At 46.7% G+C, this 20,401-nt stretch overlaps 1 long non-coding RNA gene across 2 annotated transcripts; it reads right to left on the reverse strand.

Moving 5' to 3' along the window:
* Nucleotides 1-13,505: 13,505 nt before the first annotated feature.
* Nucleotides 13,506-20,029, reverse strand: LOC115535302 (uncharacterized). 2 transcript variants are annotated; one of them, XR_003974446.1, is made up of 4 exons: nt 19,887-20,029; nt 14,387-14,437; nt 13,649-13,761; nt 13,506-13,564 (listed from the first exon to the last, which is right to left on the reverse strand). It is a non-coding gene; the product is annotated as an uncharacterized LOC115535302 (long non-coding RNA). The 2 variants fall into 2 exon arrangements; XR_003974445.1 differs by lacking the exons at nt 14,387-14,437; nt 19,887-20,029 and adding an exon at nt 14,007-14,077.
* Nucleotides 20,030-20,401: the final 372 nt, after the last annotated feature.

Here is a 20,401-nt window from a genome sequence, read left to right on the forward strand (position 1 = left end):
GTGGAGGTCTGGCTCTGGGTGAGGAGGTGGAGGTCTGGCTCTGGGTGAGGAGGTGGAGGTCTGGCTCTGGGTGAGGAGGTGGAGGTCTGGCTCTGGGTGAGGAGGTGGAGGTCTGGCTCTGGGTGAGGAGGTGGAGGTCTGGCTCTGGGTGAGGAGGTCTGGCTCTGGGTGAGGAGGCAGACACCTTGGGACAAACATGTTACCTTTTTAACCTTATACAGTTCCAGAGTTTCTTCTACTGTAACATGTGGGAAAGACTGCCATTATTTTAGCTTTGTTATTATCCAGTTGGTAACCAAGCACCAAAGTCGTTGTTTAACGTCATTCCATTGGGTAGGGTTTTACTTCTGTGGCAATTATTGACACCAGATATTTAGAACGTAAGAAACTGAAGTAACAAAGAACACCAAGCAGTATCAATATTGAATCAAATATACTCAGCCATATTCAGGTGCAGGGTTCCGTCGAAGAAATGCCAAATTGTCATCCACCTTGAAATGATCTTCAGCCTTCACTGATGATCAGAAATGGGCCCGCAAGTAGAACGCTGTTTTGAACGCAGCGAGAGTCCCGTGAACGTGGTTAAAGTCGGCGCAACAGTCGGAAATTATCAACATATTGTACGATGTACGCGTCAGTGTGGTTTTAGTATCAAACTTAAGTAGTTTTAGATAAGGGGCAACAATTCCTGATGGAAACCGACTGAAAAATAGTTTCTGTGGGCAACGGCTCGAAGATACGCAAATACATTCAGAACTTTCCGCCAAATACCCTCAGGGGATTCACGTCCAACTAACAGCCACGTGGGTTCTTATGGTTGTCAAGACTACAACGTTCTATGCTAACCATTGAGACTAAATCAAGCGAGCGCACTCAGAACCTTCCACGGCGGGAAGCACAAACCGTCCGACTGGAATCCGAACATTCCGGCCGGAACCAACCAAAGAAAAAACAGAACCAGCGCCTCACCTTGAGCTGAACGGAGGAAGATCCTGAAGTCCAGCGATGATCTTCATAAAAACACAGCCAACAGACTTACCTTGACGTGATCCGTTTGTTGCTGTTGGTCATTACTGCTATTCAGTGTACCTTTACATTATTATGCACCCAGTGTGTACAAGTTATATCACTCAAAACCTTACGAAGAACCGAACTACCATGTACGTTCCACAACAACTTAAAGCCTCAAATCCTTGCCTAAAAACAATGGAATAATTCAATTCATTTTAAAATTAAAAACAACAATTATCTCGATATTCAGGGTACAAACCATACAGATCAAATCGAAACAGTGAGCTCACAGAGAGCCGACCATAGCCAAGCAATGTCACCCTGACCGCCTCATTACCAACAGCAATTCATGCCAGCCAACCAACACATGTACAGATCCAGTGAGAAGGGGGCATTTGAGCGAAAGGACTGCCCATAATAAAATTAAGCCCAATTCCTGAACGATCCAACCATCTTCATGGTTTAAAGATTTAAAGACTTAAATTGCAATTGTGTTCGAATCATCTTTGTCTGCTCCCTCTTTACTTAAAAATCTCTACATCTCCATCGCTATAGTGTTGCATCCTACTCATGAGGGTGTGGTCTGAGTGAGCAGAGATGCGTGCTGGGATACAGTGCTTTCTGAAGTCTTCAGTTCTATAGACACGCCCCTCAGGAGAAACCAAGTGTTTGAGAATCTGTCGTGCCATCAGTTACATGAGCTGGAATATTCCTCAAGATGGCACCAGGATTCTCCAAGGAGGAAGGCCAAGAGGAGGATGTGAGGGTTCTTCCTCTCAGACAGTGAAACACAACAACGGTCTTCATCAGAGTACCATTGAACACTTCGAAACGTTCTCCTCTATACACCTCGAAGCCCCAGTGAAGGTTTCCTTGCCTCCTCTGCTGAAGAGCACAACTTCAGCTTGAAGAGCGCACTAGTTGGAGTTCCCAGATTGGTTCTGATTTAAGGGAACCGATCGTTCAGCTAGTCCTGTACAGCAAATACAGTTCAGCCTGAGAAGACGTGCAACTGAGAGCAAGACAAGATCCACAGGGCTCTCCATCAATCCAGCCAGGTCGGAAGATCCGCCTCATTACAGGTCTGAAGGTCATCTTGAACATCCATTGAGGTTCCTTTCCAACTTCAGAGTCCTTGTGGAATGCCTTTAGGTGTCCATCCTCCATTGATCCTGATTGGTGTAGTCCTAGTTTGAAGTCGCTGATCTGAACATGCCGTTGCATCCTTTTACACTTGAGTTGGATACTCTCCTTCCTGCCCAGTGTGTTGGATATCGCTCCGGAGCGTCGCTCAGGGCTCTTCATGTCTCCTGGAGGCCTCAAGTAAACGTGTGGCCGTCCAGCAGGTATGACTTAACTGACCATTCCAATACACCAAGCCAATCACACAGACCCCCGTAAGAAAATTATCAATGTCAAAGCAAGCAGGACGCAGAACCCAGGACACACAGGTAGAACCCCGTTCCGGGTGTGAGTGGGACACACACACACACACACACACACACACAGTAGAACCCTATCGATGTTCAAAAATCTTCCATCTCATGTCAAACCCACACACACCACTGAGCCATAAAAGACCAAACACTCCTGCAGGGTAAAAACCTCATGCCAAATAACATTCCATCATCCACCCCCAGCTCTCCTGTCAGGGCACCCAGAACAGAACCACCAATATCTCCAGAGACGTAAATTATCCATCCATCCATCCATCTTGGAATGGCCCCAAATGAGACCTTCTCTGAAATGAAACTGTTCCTGAGGAGTCACGATGCCTGGAGGGGACTGTTGAAAGTGTTCCATGGTTCTCTGTGTCAGACTGAAGTTGTGTTTTAGTCGTTGAGATGAGGAGCCCCCTCATCTCCCCCTGGTGTTTCTCCTTCTGAATCCCTGTCTCCATCTTAAAGAACATTCCGGTCCATGTAACTGACGTCACGACGGTTTCTCAAACACTCGGTTTCCCCTGAGGGGGCGTGTCTACAGACCTGTAGACTTCAGACAGCTCTGTATCCCAGTATGCACCTCTGCTCACTCAGACCACACCCTCCTCAGTACAGCAACATTCATGTAATGAAGAGCTCAGGAGAATAGCTGGAAAGAAGACTGAAGACATCAGAACCCAACCCATTACTCCAGCTTACAACAATAACTTTGAAACTGAAACCATTTTAACAAACCATTCAAACCAACATAAACCAAACACCTAAGTAACCCATGAACCAATAAAAGATCCTTACTAATCAGATCAACCTTCAGCTAACAGGTTAACTCACCAGGAAGCCAACATACAGCAATGTGCCCAAGAGTAATGAGAAACTAATGACTTACAGTTCGCAGTTCATCTTCATGTTAAAGTTGGGATACTCACAGTACTGCAGTTAGATATCCATGATAGACCTTTGAAGGAACAAACAGTTTACTTATTATTGTCCCCAAACTTGGGCACTGTCCCAAGGTTCAACTTCTACCATTGCCATTAAAATCAGATAAATGAATGCCAATACAAATTCAGGGCTTTTGGGATCATCCAACTTTTAAATAATGTTTAAGATAAATAAGTTATACTAATTATTTGACTGTCATTATTCAAGAGTGATTACTTCTTACTTTGAGAAGTTTGAATGTGTTGTCTCTAAAATGTTACTTGCAGGTAAAATCATTATTTAATTTCAAATGAGAGTTAAACCACCACAATCCCTGATTTCCTTCACACAATATGCTTTGCTACACATTTCTACTCACATCAGGTCCAGATGAGATGCTCCTCTTTACTTCAAAAAGTCTTTAACCTGTGAAACAGGAAGAGATGACAAATAAGTCACAACAGAGCTCAACAGAACATTACACACACGTTCTAGTTTCTGAGAACACAACAACATACCGTGTTTGGGAGACGATAAACTGCCAAACAGTGGAGGACACAAATGTATTGTCCGCTTCCCTCTTATGTGAAATGCACCAGATGCAACCAATGAACCAATTAAGGAAACCACATGGCGTGCGAGCTGCGCAGGTGAGCTAAATAGTAAAACTCAACCCAGGTTCGACCTCCTCTGGTCGCCTTGGTAATAGTGAAAGTCTGTTTAAGCTCTGTGTTTGATCTTAAATGACCTCCCTCATTTTGATTAAAATGATGAGTCTGATTTGACAGATTTAAATTCATACTTCAAAACGAAGAAAGTCTTCATTCAATTCACCTTACTGTGTGGTTTGTGTGTGTGTGTGTGTGTGTCAGTGGCGGATCTTCCATTAGGCAAACCTAGGCAAGTGCCTAGGGCCCCAACCAAATCTGTCTTTATTAGGGGCCCCCAAATCTGCCCCCCCCAGCCATTACTTATGGCCAAAAAAAAAAACATTTCTAGTAGAAAAAAATAACAAAAATATCAACATAACGCCGAACTAATGCCTAAATAATAATTTTCCAGCACACATGCCCCCCTCCATTGTGCATTGGACTAGTACAGAATATGATTACGTAGTAACGCGCGCAGCGCGAAATAACGTACTTCAAACCAAAGCAGAGGGATGCGACTCGGTGAAAATGAAGCAGCGGAATTATGATAGTGGTTGTGCTAAACGAAAACAAAAAGCTGAGAAGAAAAGAATTGCAGATACACTGCTGAAATTGACTTCATTTTTTACACCTGCTGCCGCCACAGCAGCCGCTGCTGAACTTGCGACAGGCTCTGCTGTTGGGGAAAATGATGAAGTGGAGGTGGAGGTGGAGGAGGAAGGAGGAGAGGTGGGTGCCCAAGGAGAAGAGGTGGCTATGGAAGCCGAAGGAGAGGAAGATGAAGACGAAGATGATTTGAAAACAGGGGATGACAGATGAACAACATCACCTTCTATCAGTGAGCCCTGGCTGAACAAGATATTTGAGTTGACAAAGTACATTCTTGTTGTATAAAGATCATTGCCAAATGAAACATGGTGTAGTGAGTATGTTCTAATGCTGTGTTTGTCTGTTTTTCAGGTTGGGTTCTATACTGCTGCTCACCACTTTTCTCTGATATGAAGACTTTTGAGAAGACGATAACAGTAGGACTTTGTGTTTACAAATGCTTTCTGTCTCACACACACACACACACACACACACACACACACACACACACACACACACACACACACACACACACACACACACACACACACACACACACACACACACAGGGCCGTAGCACCAAATTCTGGGCCCCTATACTATAGGTACTGATGGGCCCCCCTGCGCCAGGTTGTTGACCGGGGGGGGGGGGGTCCGGAGCAATTGTTGACGGGGGGGGGGTTCCGGAGCGATTGTTGATGGGGGGGGGGGGGGGGGGGGGGGTTTTTTTTTTTTTCTTTTTTGGTCATGGGCCCCCCCTCTGCCTTGGGCCCCCCCACAACTGTCCCCTTTGTCCCCGCAGTCCGACGGCCCTGCACACACACACACACACACACACACACACACACACACACACACACACACACACACACACTGTTTTACTCACATGAAATGGTGAAGGCAACAGGGAAAATGGACATTTGAAGATGGAGAACTTAACCACTTGCACACCTAAACACCCCCCTCTCTCTCTCTCTCTCTCTCTCTCTCTCTCTCTCTCTCTCTCTCTCTCTCTCTCTCTCTCTCTCTCTCTCTCTCTCTCTCTCTCTCTCTCTCTCTCTCTCTCTCTCTCTTCTCTCTCTCTCTCTCTCTCTCTCTCCTGTCACTCACTCACTCACACTGAACCACTGCTTTGCCTGTCTTTCACTCACACACACAGCCACTGTTATTCCTGTCCACACACAAAATCTTTTCATTGGTCCTGTTTAAATGTAAATGGTGGTTTTCATAGACTCATATCCATTTTGTATTTTAGTTCTGTTAAGTGCAAGATCATTTTGTATCTCTGGCAGAGAATGGAAATCTCTCTCTCTCTCTCTCTCTCCCTCCCCCTCTCCCTCTCCCTCTCTCTCTCTCTTGTTTGAGTAATAAACATGTAATTTTGGCAAAGGCTGGAGCAATCTGAAACTGATTTTACTGTGGAGAGTTGAGTGGCAGTGCACTATGGGTTTATTGCGATTCTAAGAGTATTGGGATGGTTATTTGTTTTGTGTACGTGTTTCAAAAATGAGGGCCCCATGTCTATATTTTGCCTAGGGCCCCAAAATGGCTAGATCCGCCCCTGGTGTGTGTGTGTGTGTGTGTGTGTGTGTGTGTGTGTGTGTGTGTGTGTGTGTGTGTGTGTGTGTGTTACTACTGTGTGATGTCAAGTTGGTGAAAAGCAAGTCACGTGTGATCTTGCATCCATCTGTATGTAGTGAGCGGATTTGGACAGCAGAGGGCGATGTTTCCACACGAGAACCTCTGCTCTCTGTGCGCTCTGCGAGATACCGTCTCCATAGCAACCATAACTTGGCAGCATCCTGAACGGCCCTTTGAGGAGTGAGAAGGAAGCTTTCATCAAAGAGACCAGAGAGACTCATTCACTGGTTAGCTGGAGTCATCGGCCACCACCACACACGTTAACACACAGACACACACACACACCATACAGACATACACCAATACACCGTATAGATTCACACCATATGCAGGCACACACCACAGATACACATATATAGACCAGGTCCAGGACCAGGACCCGGTGGACCAGGACCAGGACCCGGTGGACCAGGACCAAGACCCATTGGACAAGGACCAGGACCAGGACCCGGTGGACAGTGGACCAGGACCCGGTGGACCAGGACCAGGACCAGGACAAGGACCAGGACCAGGACCAGGACAGTCAGGAGCCAGGAGGAGCCAAGGGGAACAGGTCAGCGCCGGAGCCGGTGGGGGCCAGAGGGGCCGGGGCCCTAGAGGGCCCCCCACAGCGGACGGGTCAATACAAGTTACACATCTAGTGAATCAATCAACCAATGCAAGTGATACCACGATCAATAAATAAATAAAATAAAAGGGATGTGTTGTGTGTCTCACACACACACACACACACACACACACACACACACACACACACACACACACACACACACACACACACAGAGACACACACACACACACACACACACAAAATAAATCATGGTAAACAAATATCTATAATAAATAAAGGGTTTAAAGGGAGAAGGACCAGGCGCCCATTGAAGGTTTTTGTTATGGAACAGGACGTGGGGACCCAAGTGCTGAACACAGGAAGGCAGAGACTTCCAGATGGGAATTTTTTTCTTTTAAATGATTGCCTTATTTCCCTTAAATTAATCAAAGTGTTAAATAAATTCTCCCACTATTTATCATTCTTAATGTTATTCAGGTTTTTTTTTACTTAAACTTAGTTCTAATTATAAATACATTTACTTCTCATTTAAATAATAACATCCCACCATAATCCTTTTAAACATGAGCCCACTAGACAATAATGTACCATAATTCAATCCGTTTAACTTCAACAATCATATTGTGGCGAGCAGCAGGTGAAGGACGAGACGGGAGCCCAGGTTTAGCAGTCGGCCGAAGCTCCGCGCCCCATACACCGCTGGACAACGGAGCTGCCTTTAATAACACCAGCACGGTACACACTAGAACACACGCCGCCATTCAACCACACTAACACTTTCAGTGATGGTGCAATGAACACAACATGAACACAAGAGTCACCAACACACCCCGACATCGATAAACCCCAACCCATGAACCCTGATTAGTTTACCAACCACTAATGACCCAGGGGGGCCCCGAAACGGTCCCACCCCCTAGAACAGGAGAACCCCCAGAATCCTTAGCGAAGGCCCTCGTCTGCCAGACCCCAGAGTCAGCAGGAGCCCTGGGGGTGTGGTCGGGGACCACCTCCTTCGGGGCCCCCACCTGATCCGTCGTAGGGGGGCCGTTGGAGCGCCGTTCGGGGACCCCGTCCTCCGCCGCCCTCCGACGTCTGGCCCGTCGACGGCCACGCCGGCGGCTGGGACGAGGAGGGGTGGCGCGCCCCGTCCCCCTCAGCCCTCCCCCAGCCCCAGCTGCCCACACTGCGGCGGTTGGTGTTTAGTCCCGTTACCACGGCAACAGTTTGACGTTATCCCGGGTAAAGTGTTGGGCAGGACGTTAGCCTAGGGCTAGTCATGGACCTACAGAGTGGAGAAGCCACGCCCCCCCCCACACAACAAAAAGGGAGGAGATCCAAGAATAATATCGGACAAACATTTGTTGTTCTATTAATAATTTCTGATTAATATATTATTATTATTACGGCACTTATGGAAGCATTATTCACTAATAAAACGAGAAATCATCGGCTGAACACACGAGAACATTCAGTTGGATCCACTGAGTTGTTTATTGAAATTATGCTTCATTAACAAATAAGACACAAAAATAGTCCCTTACATGTACACAATAAACACTAAAACAAAGGACTAAAACAATAGAAGCAGCAGACTTTCATCAACAGGTGTGCACGTATCTTTAATAACTGAACATGTTCTGCGGCCGCTTGGTTCCCAACAGAACACAAAAAAATCAAGATTCAGTTTAAAGTAATTTACAACATGCAACATTATCCCACAGACCTCTTGGTTATTATGAAAAAAATATAAAATCTGCTTTAAATCAGGTTGTAAATCAGGATTATGATAAAAATGATGATATCAGAGCCCTCAAGACCAAAACTGGAAATATTCTAAAATTTACCATCAATAGGTATTTTATGTACAATTACAATAATATATGAGAGAGAGAGAGAGAGAGAGAGAGAGAGAGAGACAGAGACAGAGAGAGAGAGAGAGAGAGAGAGAGAGAGAGAGAGAGAGAGAGAGAGAGAGAGAGAGACAGAGAGACAGAGAGACAGAGAGACAGAGAGAGAGAGAGAGAGAGAGAGAGAGAGAGAGAGGGAGAGAGAGAGACTATGTGTGTGTGCGTATGTGTTTTTTTTATGTGTGTGTATGTGTGTGCTTGCGTGTGGCGGGGCGGCACACGCAAGCACACGCACTGAGTCTGAGGCACCCCGCTGACTCCCCCCCCCCATTTTTCTCCCGGCGGCGCCCCGGACCAGAGGCCGGGGCGCCGCCGGGAGAAAAATGGGGGGGGGGAGCGGTGGTTGATGTTTTTTTTTTCTACAACCGACACAGAGAGGCTGAGGACCCCACTGAGGACCCCTCTGGGGACCCCTCCCACCCCCAAATACGCTACATAAGGCAATGCCTTCATGAAACCGAAATCCGCGGATCTCCAGAATGCTCCGAACTGTGGTAAACGAACCGAACGGATTCGGATACAATTCGAATCCGCTGCAGGCCTAGTGTGTACGTGTGTGTGTGCTTGAACGTGCGTGTGTGTGTGCGCGTGTGTGTGTGTGTGTGTGCTTGAACGCGTGTGTGTGTATGTGTGTGTGTGTGTGTGTGTGTGTCAATTTTTCTACAACTGACTGATCCCCGCACCCTTTTTTTTTTCCTACAACCGACTCAGAGACGCTGAGGACCCCACTGAGGACCTCACTGAGGACCCCTTCCTCCCCCAGAACCCCACCCCCGGGAGGAGGTCCTCCTGGGTGAAGGAGGAGCAGAAGGTGTGGAGGTGTGTCAGTGTGTCTGAGGACCCTCCTCCACCTGGGGACACTCTGTAGAAGGACAGAGAGCCAGCAGGCCGGTCCAGATACACTCCTACTCTGGTGGAGCCAGCGGGGCGGAGAGGGAGGGCTGTCTCTGTACCGTTGTACCGGGCAAAGTAACGACCATCAGAACAATAAAGAACCCAGGACTTGTTGTTCAGTCCAAGCCCGCTGTCACGACCCCCTCCTCTCCTTGTGATTCCTCTGTATGTCACTCCTATAACAACCCCTCCTTCCCACTCTACCTCCCAGTAACAGCGGCCAGTCAGAGCCTCTCTACCCAACACCTGGGGCCAGGAGTCAAATCTGTCTGGGTGATCCGGATACGACTGGTCCTCTCCAACCAGCGTCACCTTCCTGTTGTCCTCAGACAGAGAGAGTCGTCTGTAGGCCGTGTTGGGGTCCAGTGTGAGTTCACAGGCATCTGAGGGAGAACCAGACATGATGAGCTGCTGGACCATTCTTCATCCTCATCATCATCATCATCATCACTAGTACTGTTCTCCTGCGCTCTGTGTACATTAGGGCTTTGACTCCGAACTTCGTGATTCGAATATATTAGAATATCAAAAAATAAATCAAAATACGAACAAATATTAGGCAGTATTAGCAATATTGGAACCTGTTATGGGCAGGCCAAGAGGGAGAGACGTCGGAGAACCTGACTCAGTCTATTCATAATTATTGTAATGACCACGGAAGAGGCAGTGAATGAAGTATTGATTGGACAGCGATTTATTAGAAACCTAATAAACCGTTGGAACACGCAAGACCGGTAACCATAGCAACGCCGGTAAACAAAGCTTGCAAAACCCAATCCAGGGCTGAATCCAAATACTCATACTTATAGTATGCATTTTGTAGTACGCCACAAATAAAGTGCGTTTCGAATGCTCAGTACGCATTGTGTAGGACGGAAAACGTTAAAGAATGCGTGCTACCGCCACAGTATACAACGGTAGGTCACTACGCTATCCCACAATGCAACCGGAGTCTGGTAACGAACGAAGAAGAGATGGCTGACCCGACACCACCAACAGCGGCTTAGAAAGACGTTGTAGAAAGCGGCGAAAAAAAGAGACATTAAAAAGAGTAAAAAAGAAAAGTAAGTAATTAAGTAAAAAGAGACATTTTTAATTTAATAGCAACGATGACAAGACGGAAAACAGGTAACTTTTCAAGGTCATTTTGCCGGCATCTGAGAGGAGACACGTCATCTCCAAACTTCCGGTGGAGTTTCGGCGATGTTCGGAAGCGTTCAGAGGCGTTCTACGCATAGCTGTAGACCGTACTACACTGTTAAGTGTAGTACGGTCAAGTAGTAGACACTGAACAGAAATAGTATGTACTAAGTATTCAAATTCAGCCCAGGACTTACTGAAGGCATTTAATGGTCAAAATATTATTAATAAATATTCGATTCGAGGTATCACACTTCTCAGCCTCCCTGGTAAAGTCTACTCCAAGGTGCTGGAAATGAGGGTCCGGCCGATCGTCGAACCTCAGATTGAAGAGGAACAATGCGGTTTTCACCCCAGACGTGGAACTACGGACCAGCTCTTCACTCTCGCAAGGATCCTGGAGGGGGCCTGGGAGTATGCCCATCCGGTCTACATGTGTTTTGTGGATCTGGAGAAGGCGTATGACCGGGTCCCCCGGGAGAAACTGTGGGAGGTGCTGCGGGAGTATGGGGTAAGGGGGTCTATCCTCAGGGCCATCCAATCTCTGTACTCCCAAAGCGAGAGCTGTGTTCGCGTCCTCGGCAGCCAGTCAGTTTCGTTCTCAGTGGGGGCTGGTCTCCGCCAGGGCTGCGCCTTGTCACCAATCCTGTTTGTGATATACATGGACAGGATATCGAGGCGTAGTCGTGGTGGGGAGGGGTTGCAGTTCGGTGGTCTGAGGATCTCGTCACTGCTTTTTGCAGATGATGTGGTCCTCATGGGATCATCGGCCTGTGACCTTCAGCACTCACTGGATCGGCTGGCGGCCGAGTGTGAAGCGGCTGGGATGAGGATCAGCACCGCTAAATCTGAGGCCATGACTCTTAGCAGGAAACCGGTGGATTGCTTACTCCGGGTAGGAAATGAGTCCTTAGCCCAAGTGAAGGAGTTCAAGTACCTCGGGGTCTTGTTCGCGAGTGAGGGTACTATGGAGCGTGAGATTGGCTGGAGAATCGGAGCAGCGGGGGCGGTATTGCGTTCGCTTTACCGCACCGTTGTAACAAAAAGAGAGCTGAGCCGCAAGGCAAAGCTCTCGATCTACCGGTCGATCTTCGTTCCTATCCTCACCTATGGTCATGAGGGCTGGGTGATGACCGAAAGGACGAGATCGCGGGTACAAGCGGCCGAGATGAGTTTTCTCAGAAGGGTGGCTGGCGTCTCCCTTAGGGATAGGGTGAGAAGCTCAGCCATCCGTGAGGAACTCGGATTAGAGCCGCTGCTCCTTTACTTAGAAATGAGTCAGCTGAGCTGGTTCGGGCATCTGGTAAGGATGCCCACTGGGCGCCTTCCTTGGGAGGTGTTTCAGGCACGTCCAGTGGGGAGGAGACCTCGGGGAAGACCCAGGACTAGGTGGAGAGATTATATCTCAACACTGGCCTGGGAACGCCTCGGGATCCCCCCGTCAGAGATGGTCAATGTGGCCCGGGAAGGGGAAGTATGGGGCCCCCTGCTTGAGCAGCTCCCCCCGCGACCCGACCCCGGATAAGCGGATGACGATGAGATGAGATGAGATGAGATATATTCGAATATTAATATTAATAAACAAACGAAATTCGAATATGATTTTTGGGCAAAAGTCAAAGCCCTAGTGTACATATACATAGATATGAACACATACATACATATACATTTGTAGACATTCATAGATACACACACCTCAACAATAATGTTATGAAAACATCAACAACAATATTATGAATATACCAACAACAATATTATGAATGTATCAACAACAATATTATGAATACATCAACAACAAACATCCCTCCTTGGATCCAGGACTTACCAAAGACAAGCAGCTCAGCGCAGTGATTGGCCGTGCCAGCGCTGTTGCTTGCCATGCAGCAGACCGTGTTGACACCGTACCTCCCACCTCTGATGAAGAGGAAGCCCCTCTCCACCCAGGCCTCTGATTGGTCGTCTGTGCCGTCCCTCTCAAGGGGCCTGCCGTTGTAGAGCCACTCTACAGTGGGCTCCGGCGTGCCGCCGGCGTGGCAGGTGTAGCGGGCCGTTTGGCCCACGGGCAACACGTGGGTAGAGGAGTGGAACTCTGTGATGTTAGGGGCCTCCTCCTCCTCCTCCTCCGTGGGCATCACTGAACCTGAAGAAGCCAGGAGGAGAGGAGTGAACGCTTACAACACGGATCTAGAGATGCAGCGTCAGACACTCCCTTCACTCTCTCCTAACACCTGTCCATTAGAGGGCGACCCAGGAGATTCACACCCAGTATTCTCGCCTGCCTTTTTATACATGATTGAGTATCACAGCAGTGTCTACAAAGATTACCCAGGGACGGGAAGTCACTCCAGCGCAGAGATTAACGAGTCGGTCGGAGCTTGCATAAAAGAACGCAAAACAGTTCAGCAGCTCAAATAGAAACTAGTCCAAGTGAACCCAGAAAGGGTTGACCCTTGTGACCTGACCTTAGGAGACCACAATAGAAACCTGACCTTGGTAGACCACAATAGAAACATGACCTCAGTAGACCAAAATATAAACATGACCTTGGTAGACCTAAACACATCCAACAACCTTTCAATTCTCTCAACAGAAAGGAGGAACCGTTCTCCACTCATGAACACAAACAAAGTCTACCGACCCTCTTTGTTCCGCTCAGCCTCCAGATGATCCAGGTCTAGGACCTTCTCACAGATCCAGTGGTGCAGTCTGTTACACGGTTCTTCAGACCAGCCGTCCTCCCCTGCTACGACACAGTCTCTTGCTCCGCCGTCATCGCGTGGTTTAACGTGTCTCCAACTGAGAACCATGAGGAGGAGACAGTGGAGGTCAGTCTGTCACTCTCAGAGAAGAGATGCTGCTGAATAGAGTCTTCAGCCTTACCTTGAGGTCATGGGGGTACCATCCACCCACTTGAGGGTCCCCTCCTTCTCTTGATCACTCAGTCCAATCCAGGAAGAACCCATCAATCTGCTGTCAAACCTGGAAACCTGGTTCTAAAGGTAAAAGCATCTGTTATCATGACCACAAAGTACACAGACACACGCACGCACACACACAATCTCTCTCTCTCTCCATCTCTCTCTCTCTCTTTCTTAATCACTCACACAAACAAACAATTGGTCTCTCCCACACACACACACACACACACACACACACACACACACACACACACACACACACACACACACACACACACACACACACACACACACACACACACACACACACACACACACACCAGTTCTTCTCTGCTGTTGATGACCACCAGGTCTGCCTTTCTCTTCTGACAGTCTTCTCTACTGGCCCTCCAGCCCTTCTTAGTAGTAGAAACAAGGTAGAGACTCTTGTCGTGAAGCATCCAGCCCTGAAGTGTCAATTCATCTGTTGAATGTAAGAGAACATCCTGAACAAACAGATAACTGCTTATCTTACGGTCTTCGGTACGGACACACAACCCTGAGACCTGACCTTAACAGACCACATAGAAGCATGACCTAAATAGATGACAATAGAAACCTGACCTTAGTAGACCACAACATGAATCACAGAAGCAGAGGGTGTTTTTGGAAATGAATGTTAATGACGCGATTGATTTAATAACTTGGATAAAACCCTCACCGAGTTCATCCAGTAAGTGCTCTCTCCCCTCTTTCCAGGGTGACGGTGAGTCTAGGACAGGACAGAGGAATACAGAAGATATGAGCTCTAAAACAGAACGACATCGTCTCTAAACATCACAGGACCCACAGCCAACCAACCACAAAGTCCATAATATTAATACTAATTAAAATAGCAATAACTACAGTTATCAATATCATTATCGTTGCTATTGTTACAATTATTCATATTAGTATCAGTAAAGTCTTAACACAAAATCTAACAAATACAATAATGATCATTATCATTGCTTTTATTACAACTAGAGGTTGAGCATTGCACGCTCAACCTCTAGTTGTAATTAAACCCATAGCTATAATGTGGAATCCCCAGTCGATAATGTAACAAATTTCTGAGTGCATAATATGATAACATTTTGCCTATAATGTTACAACGTATAACATTTAGGTTCAGCTATAACGTAATGAAGCAAGCATAATAATTTTCTCTTCACGTTATGAAGCAAGCATCTTTTGCCCGCCAACGGAGCTTCATGCCAATTCATTCTCAACCACGGCCGAGATAACCACCGTAGCATGTCTTTACCTGTTGTGGAAGAGGGAGGGACGGCGCAGAACCAGACGCAGTCGATCCATAATATCGTAATGACCACGGAAGAGGCAGTGAATAAAGTATTGATTAGACCGCGATTTATTAGATACCTTCGCTAATAAACCGTTGGAAAACACAAGACCGGTAACCCTAGCAACGCCGGTAAATAAACCTCTCGAAGCCCTCCTACACGCTACGGCCATCCGGAGGCTCACACAGCTTTTGGCCGTAATATTATATATTTAATTGTATCATTTTATTTGAACGCTGATTGGCTGTTACGTTACGCCACTCAGTGGCCATGCTGTTGAACGCTGATTGGCTGTCATCACGCGAATGTCGCGGCAAAGTTGAAAGATTTCAATTCGAGCAAAAGTGTGGGGCTGCAAAACCACGTCAACGCGTACGGAATCGTGTCGCCCCTTAGCGTTTGGTGTGAACACACAGTTCATGACGCCCCTTAGCGTTTGGTGTGAACACACAGTTCATGACGCCCCTTAGCGTTTGGTGTGAACACACAGTTCATGTCGCCCCTTAGCGTTTGGTGTGAACACACAGTTCATGTCGCCCCTTAGCGTTTGGTGTGAACGCACAGTTCATGTCGCCCCTTAGCGTTTGGTGTGAACGCTCCATCACTTGTGCGACAGGCCTGCTTTTCTATAGCAGTAAGATGTTTAAAAACATAACAGCTTACCTGGGCGAGTTTCGCTGCGGTGTGTGCGCGTGCGTGTGTGTTCTTACCTGCACATGTGTCGATGGCGGAGCCGTTATGTTTAAAAACATAACCTCTTACCTGGGCGAGTGTGTCGCTGCCTTTGTCTTGACGTGCGTCGTGTGCACGTGCGTTTGTGTGCAAGCGCGTGTGTGTGTGCGTATTTGTGTGTGTGTGTGTCTGTGCTTCCGTGTATGTTCGTGGACAGGTGCGTGTGTGTGAGGTGTGTGTGTGCGGTGAGTATATGCAGTGTGCATGTTCGTGCTTGGGGTTTATGCATGCGTTTGCGTGTGCTGTGTGTGTGTGTGAGAGCTGCAGGCTGCTTGGCACCTGCGCACTGACCAACTTCAGTAACTGGTCGGACAGGCCTGCTATTATATAGAAGTAAGACTAGAGTGTCCGTGTGTCCGTTGCCCGCGCTCAACCTCTACTAAAACCCAAAGCTATAATATGGAAACCCTGGTCGATAATGTATCAAATTTCTGAACGTATAATATCATAACATTTTGCCTACAATGTTACAATAAATAACATATTGGTTCACCAATATGTTCATTACTTTATGAAGCAAGCATGATAATTTTAAGTTTGCAGCATTTGTATATCAGAAGATTAGACCCTGAGGGTGATTCACACTTGATGCTTTAATGCAGACATCGATGTCGTTCAGACATCAGTAGAATCAAGGGGGGGTGGACTTGCAAGGGGCGGGATATGACGTACGGTCTAGGTTCGCAAGAGGCGGGATAAGTGCGGCCGCTGACACTGCAGTTTGTTTTGGTTTGACCGCAGACAGCACGGAGGCAGAACGGGCAGAACTCATCGCCATCATCTGAAATGTTACTGCAACGAAGCATCCTATATTCCGTTGCATTCACAACATCCAAAGCTTCGATCAATGAAAGATTGGAGCATGAGTTAGAGACAAATTGAAGAAAAGACGAAGAAGAAGGGCGTCGCGAACGATACCGGAGAGCGTGTTTTATTGCTTAAAGGTCCCATGGCATGAAAATCTCCCTTTATGAGGTTTTCTAACATTGATATGAGGTCCCCTAGCCTGACTATCGTCTCCCAGTGGCTAAAACTTGCGTTCGGTGTAAAACGAGCACTAGGTATCCTGCTCGCCTTTAAAATAAATGGAAGCTCAGGCGTGCTGATTTGTAATGTGGCCCCATATGGCGCCATAAGGGGCCAGGTTACCTCCCCTTTCTCTGACTGGCCCGCCCAGACAATGCGGCCCACCAATCAGACAATGTGCTACGTCCATGCCAGCGCCACACGGCGCTTTGTAGTTTGGATAACCATTCTGCTTTGATGTTATGGCGCATAAAACGTCGGTTCTTTGACGTCTCTAGTAATCCCACAACCAGACTGTAGTTGGGGTTATCTCCGCCATGGTTGAGATGGAATTGGGGGAAAGGAACTTTGGCTTGGACTCCCTGAAGTACATGAACCATGACATTGAGGAGAAAGGGATTGATTGTTGTATGCTTCGCCATTTTGAATCATCCACTGTAATCAGAGCGCATGGTACCGTGGCCGCAAGCTGCTCAAGGCCACACCCCCACCCTCCTCCTTGACCCGCCTCTCTCCTCCTCATTTGCATTAAAGCTACTGACACAGAAACGGCGCATTTGGGGAAAGCTCAATGTGCGACTGGCTCGTAGTGGCTGTAATTCTGCAGCACGGCTGAATTTCGGGAACGACTTCAAATACTGTGTTTGGGGCCCACTAATAACTACATTAAAGCATCCATAAAGTAGCATGCCATGGGACCTTTAATTTCCCATAGCACAAACACTGGGACTAATGCAGTTGATTTCTTGTTTAAACAGGGTGAGAAAACAGGGAGTGGAAGGACGGGACCATATCATGTTCAGCTAACTGTTGGGTTACAGGGGTAATTGTTTCATATAAAGTGTTGTATACTATGCATGCAGATTGATCATTCAACAGATTTTACTGTTATTCAGGTCTCAAAGTGCATTGATACTAAAAAAAATGCATGGCAACTACTATTGGTTAGTTGGAAATAATAATAACAAACAGCTGAAAAATGTGTTCATGTTACAACAGCTAAGGCAGCAACCTACCTAACCATAGTGAACTAAAGCATGGGCTTGTGTGTGTGGGGGGGGGGGGGGGGGGGGGGGGGGTGAGGGGGGGTTGTGAGGGGGGGTTGTGAGGGGGGGGGGGGGGGTGAGGGGGGGGGGGGTTGTGAGGGGGGGTTGTGGGGGGGGGGGGGGGGTTGTGAGGGCTACATTGCAGATTGTACATTGGCTACCTGACGTGAGAGATGTTTTTTTTTTGTTAACAGAAGAATGCGTCATTGAGATTAAACATCTCTTCAAGTGATCTGGCCAAGACAGGCGGCAGTAGCCTACAGTCACACATAGCCTACACATAAAACATAAGACAAATAAAACAACTAATACAGTCGGCAGGGGGGAGGGGGGATTTCAATATCACAAGACATTTCGGGAGGCTCAAGGAGGTGGATAATGTTTAAAGAAAAATAACGTTTTGCAAAAAGTGTCGATGATAGACATAAGGCTCAGGTGGGAGAGTGTGTCGACGGCGGGGCTGTTATCTCAATCTTGCCGTTGTCTTGAAATATCTGCATCCGCGTGTGTGCAGTGTGTTTATGCACGTGCATGTGTGTGCGTGCATGGTATGGAGTTAGAATCATGCCAAAACCCCACACACACGCAAAACGATTCACACAAACACAAAACGTGTTTTACACTACACAACGAATCACACACACGCTCAGTGTGGTTTGCAAATACAAAACATCATTCACAAACTAATGCATTTTGCTTCAGAAACAAATACATTATGTGTTACACATACAAAGAAACATATTTCTTCATTTACAAAAAAAATATCCTCCAAGTACGAACTAAAATCTTTTTCACACTACACAACAGCAGGTGGCGCTGTTCCTGCGAAACCACACGGATTCCGTACGGTTTCCGTGCGGTTTAGCAATTTCACTGCGCGATATTAAGGCCAGTTAGTGGCCTTCTTGGCTTTCCATAGCATCCACACACGGTTGGCCGCTATGAAATAAAGGGTGTGTTCGAAACCATACTTGCTTCCTACTCTTACTAACTATGACGTCAAATTGAGTAAGCAGAACGTAGTAAGCGAGTTTTAGGTAAGCGAGTAGTATCCGAATGTCTTCTACTTCCGGAAAGATTTTGTGTAAGCATCGCTAGCTTACTAGACGTACTCAACTGCCCCAGAATGCACTGCGTCTATTCAAAAAAACAACGGAAGCAATGGCGCTAAATGGGGAGCCGCAGCAGCAGAGCCCCGCAAATCCTTAGGTTGAAGGTGTACTGTGACGTTAAATGTGACGTTTATATATTTATTTATAATATTTATTAACGGCGCCCGGCCGGTAGGTTATTGACACGTCATTTGATTCACGTCATCTGAGGTGGTTAAGTAAGAGCGGGCTTCCGAACGTCGATTACTCAAATGTATTACTGAATCATTATTTAAGGATTCGAGAAGTAAGCCAAGTATTGAGTAGGTAGTAAGTAGTAATTAGTAAATCATTGCGAACATCATTGCGAACACAAGATTTTGGGGAGAAAAAAGATTGTCCTGGCGGCCTTAAACTGACTCAACAGCGCCACCTGCTGTTGTGTAGTGTGAATCACAGGACATTTGTTTGTCACGTGACTTTTTTGTACTTGGAAGATTTTAGTTTGTACTTGGAGGATATTTTTTTGTAATTGAAGAAATATGTTTCTTTGTATGTGTAAAACATTATGTAATTGTTTCTGAAGCAAAATGCATAAGTTTGTGAATGATGTTTTGTATTTGTGAATCGTTGTGCGTGAGTAAAACACGTTTTCGTGTGTGTGGGGTTTTGGCATGATTCTCACTCCATAGCATGTGTGCATGTGTGTGTGGCGTGTGTGTATGCGGTGTCCTGCGCTGCCCTTGTCTTGAAACGTTTGCATCAACGCGCCCGTGTGTGCAGTGTCTGTGTGTGTGCGTGTGTGTTCGTGCACATGTGGCTGGATTGTGTGTGTGTGTGTATGCGGTGTATGTGTGCTAATCCCATTATTATCACTAAATCTAACAAAAACAATATTTAACATTATCATTGCTATCAATACAATCATTGATATGATTATACTGTGTTGTAATTCTATTCAGGATGATATGATTTAGACTCACTGAAGTGCAGGGAGTTGAGGAGAATAGTCAGCAGTCCGATGCTCACAATGACAGTGATGTGAAACCATAGAGCTGTTCAGGAGTAGGACACACACACACACACACACACACACACACACACACACACACACACACACACACACTTGGCTAAAAAAGCCAAGTGACCGTGTGTAATTGTAATGCAATTTTTTTTTTAATGTACGGTATTTTCTCAACCTTATATTACAGTGTTGCACTCATATCAGAGCCCATGCCATTAAAATCACATTTTTCCTGTTGTTTGTTAAATAACATAGGTCTGAATAAGTTTGTGAGCTGTGGTAAGTTTGAAATCTATGCAGTGTGTCTGCTGAATGCAATAGGCAATGAAAGGAAAAAGGCAGAAGAAATGAGCCAATCTGGATAAGGTGACACTGTGACGTAGCGTTGTCAAACTATTATTCATGGCCCTGCCCACTTGGTTGGTTCGTAACCACCCACAAGAATTCTGAAGGAGTCGTGATTGAGCTAGTGCT

Source organism: Gadus morhua, chromosome 22 (genome assembly GCF_902167405.1).
Source record: "Gadus morhua chromosome 22, gadMor3.0, whole genome shotgun sequence".
NCBI classification, from domain to species: Eukaryota; Metazoa; Chordata; class Actinopteri; order Gadiformes; family Gadidae; genus Gadus; species Gadus morhua.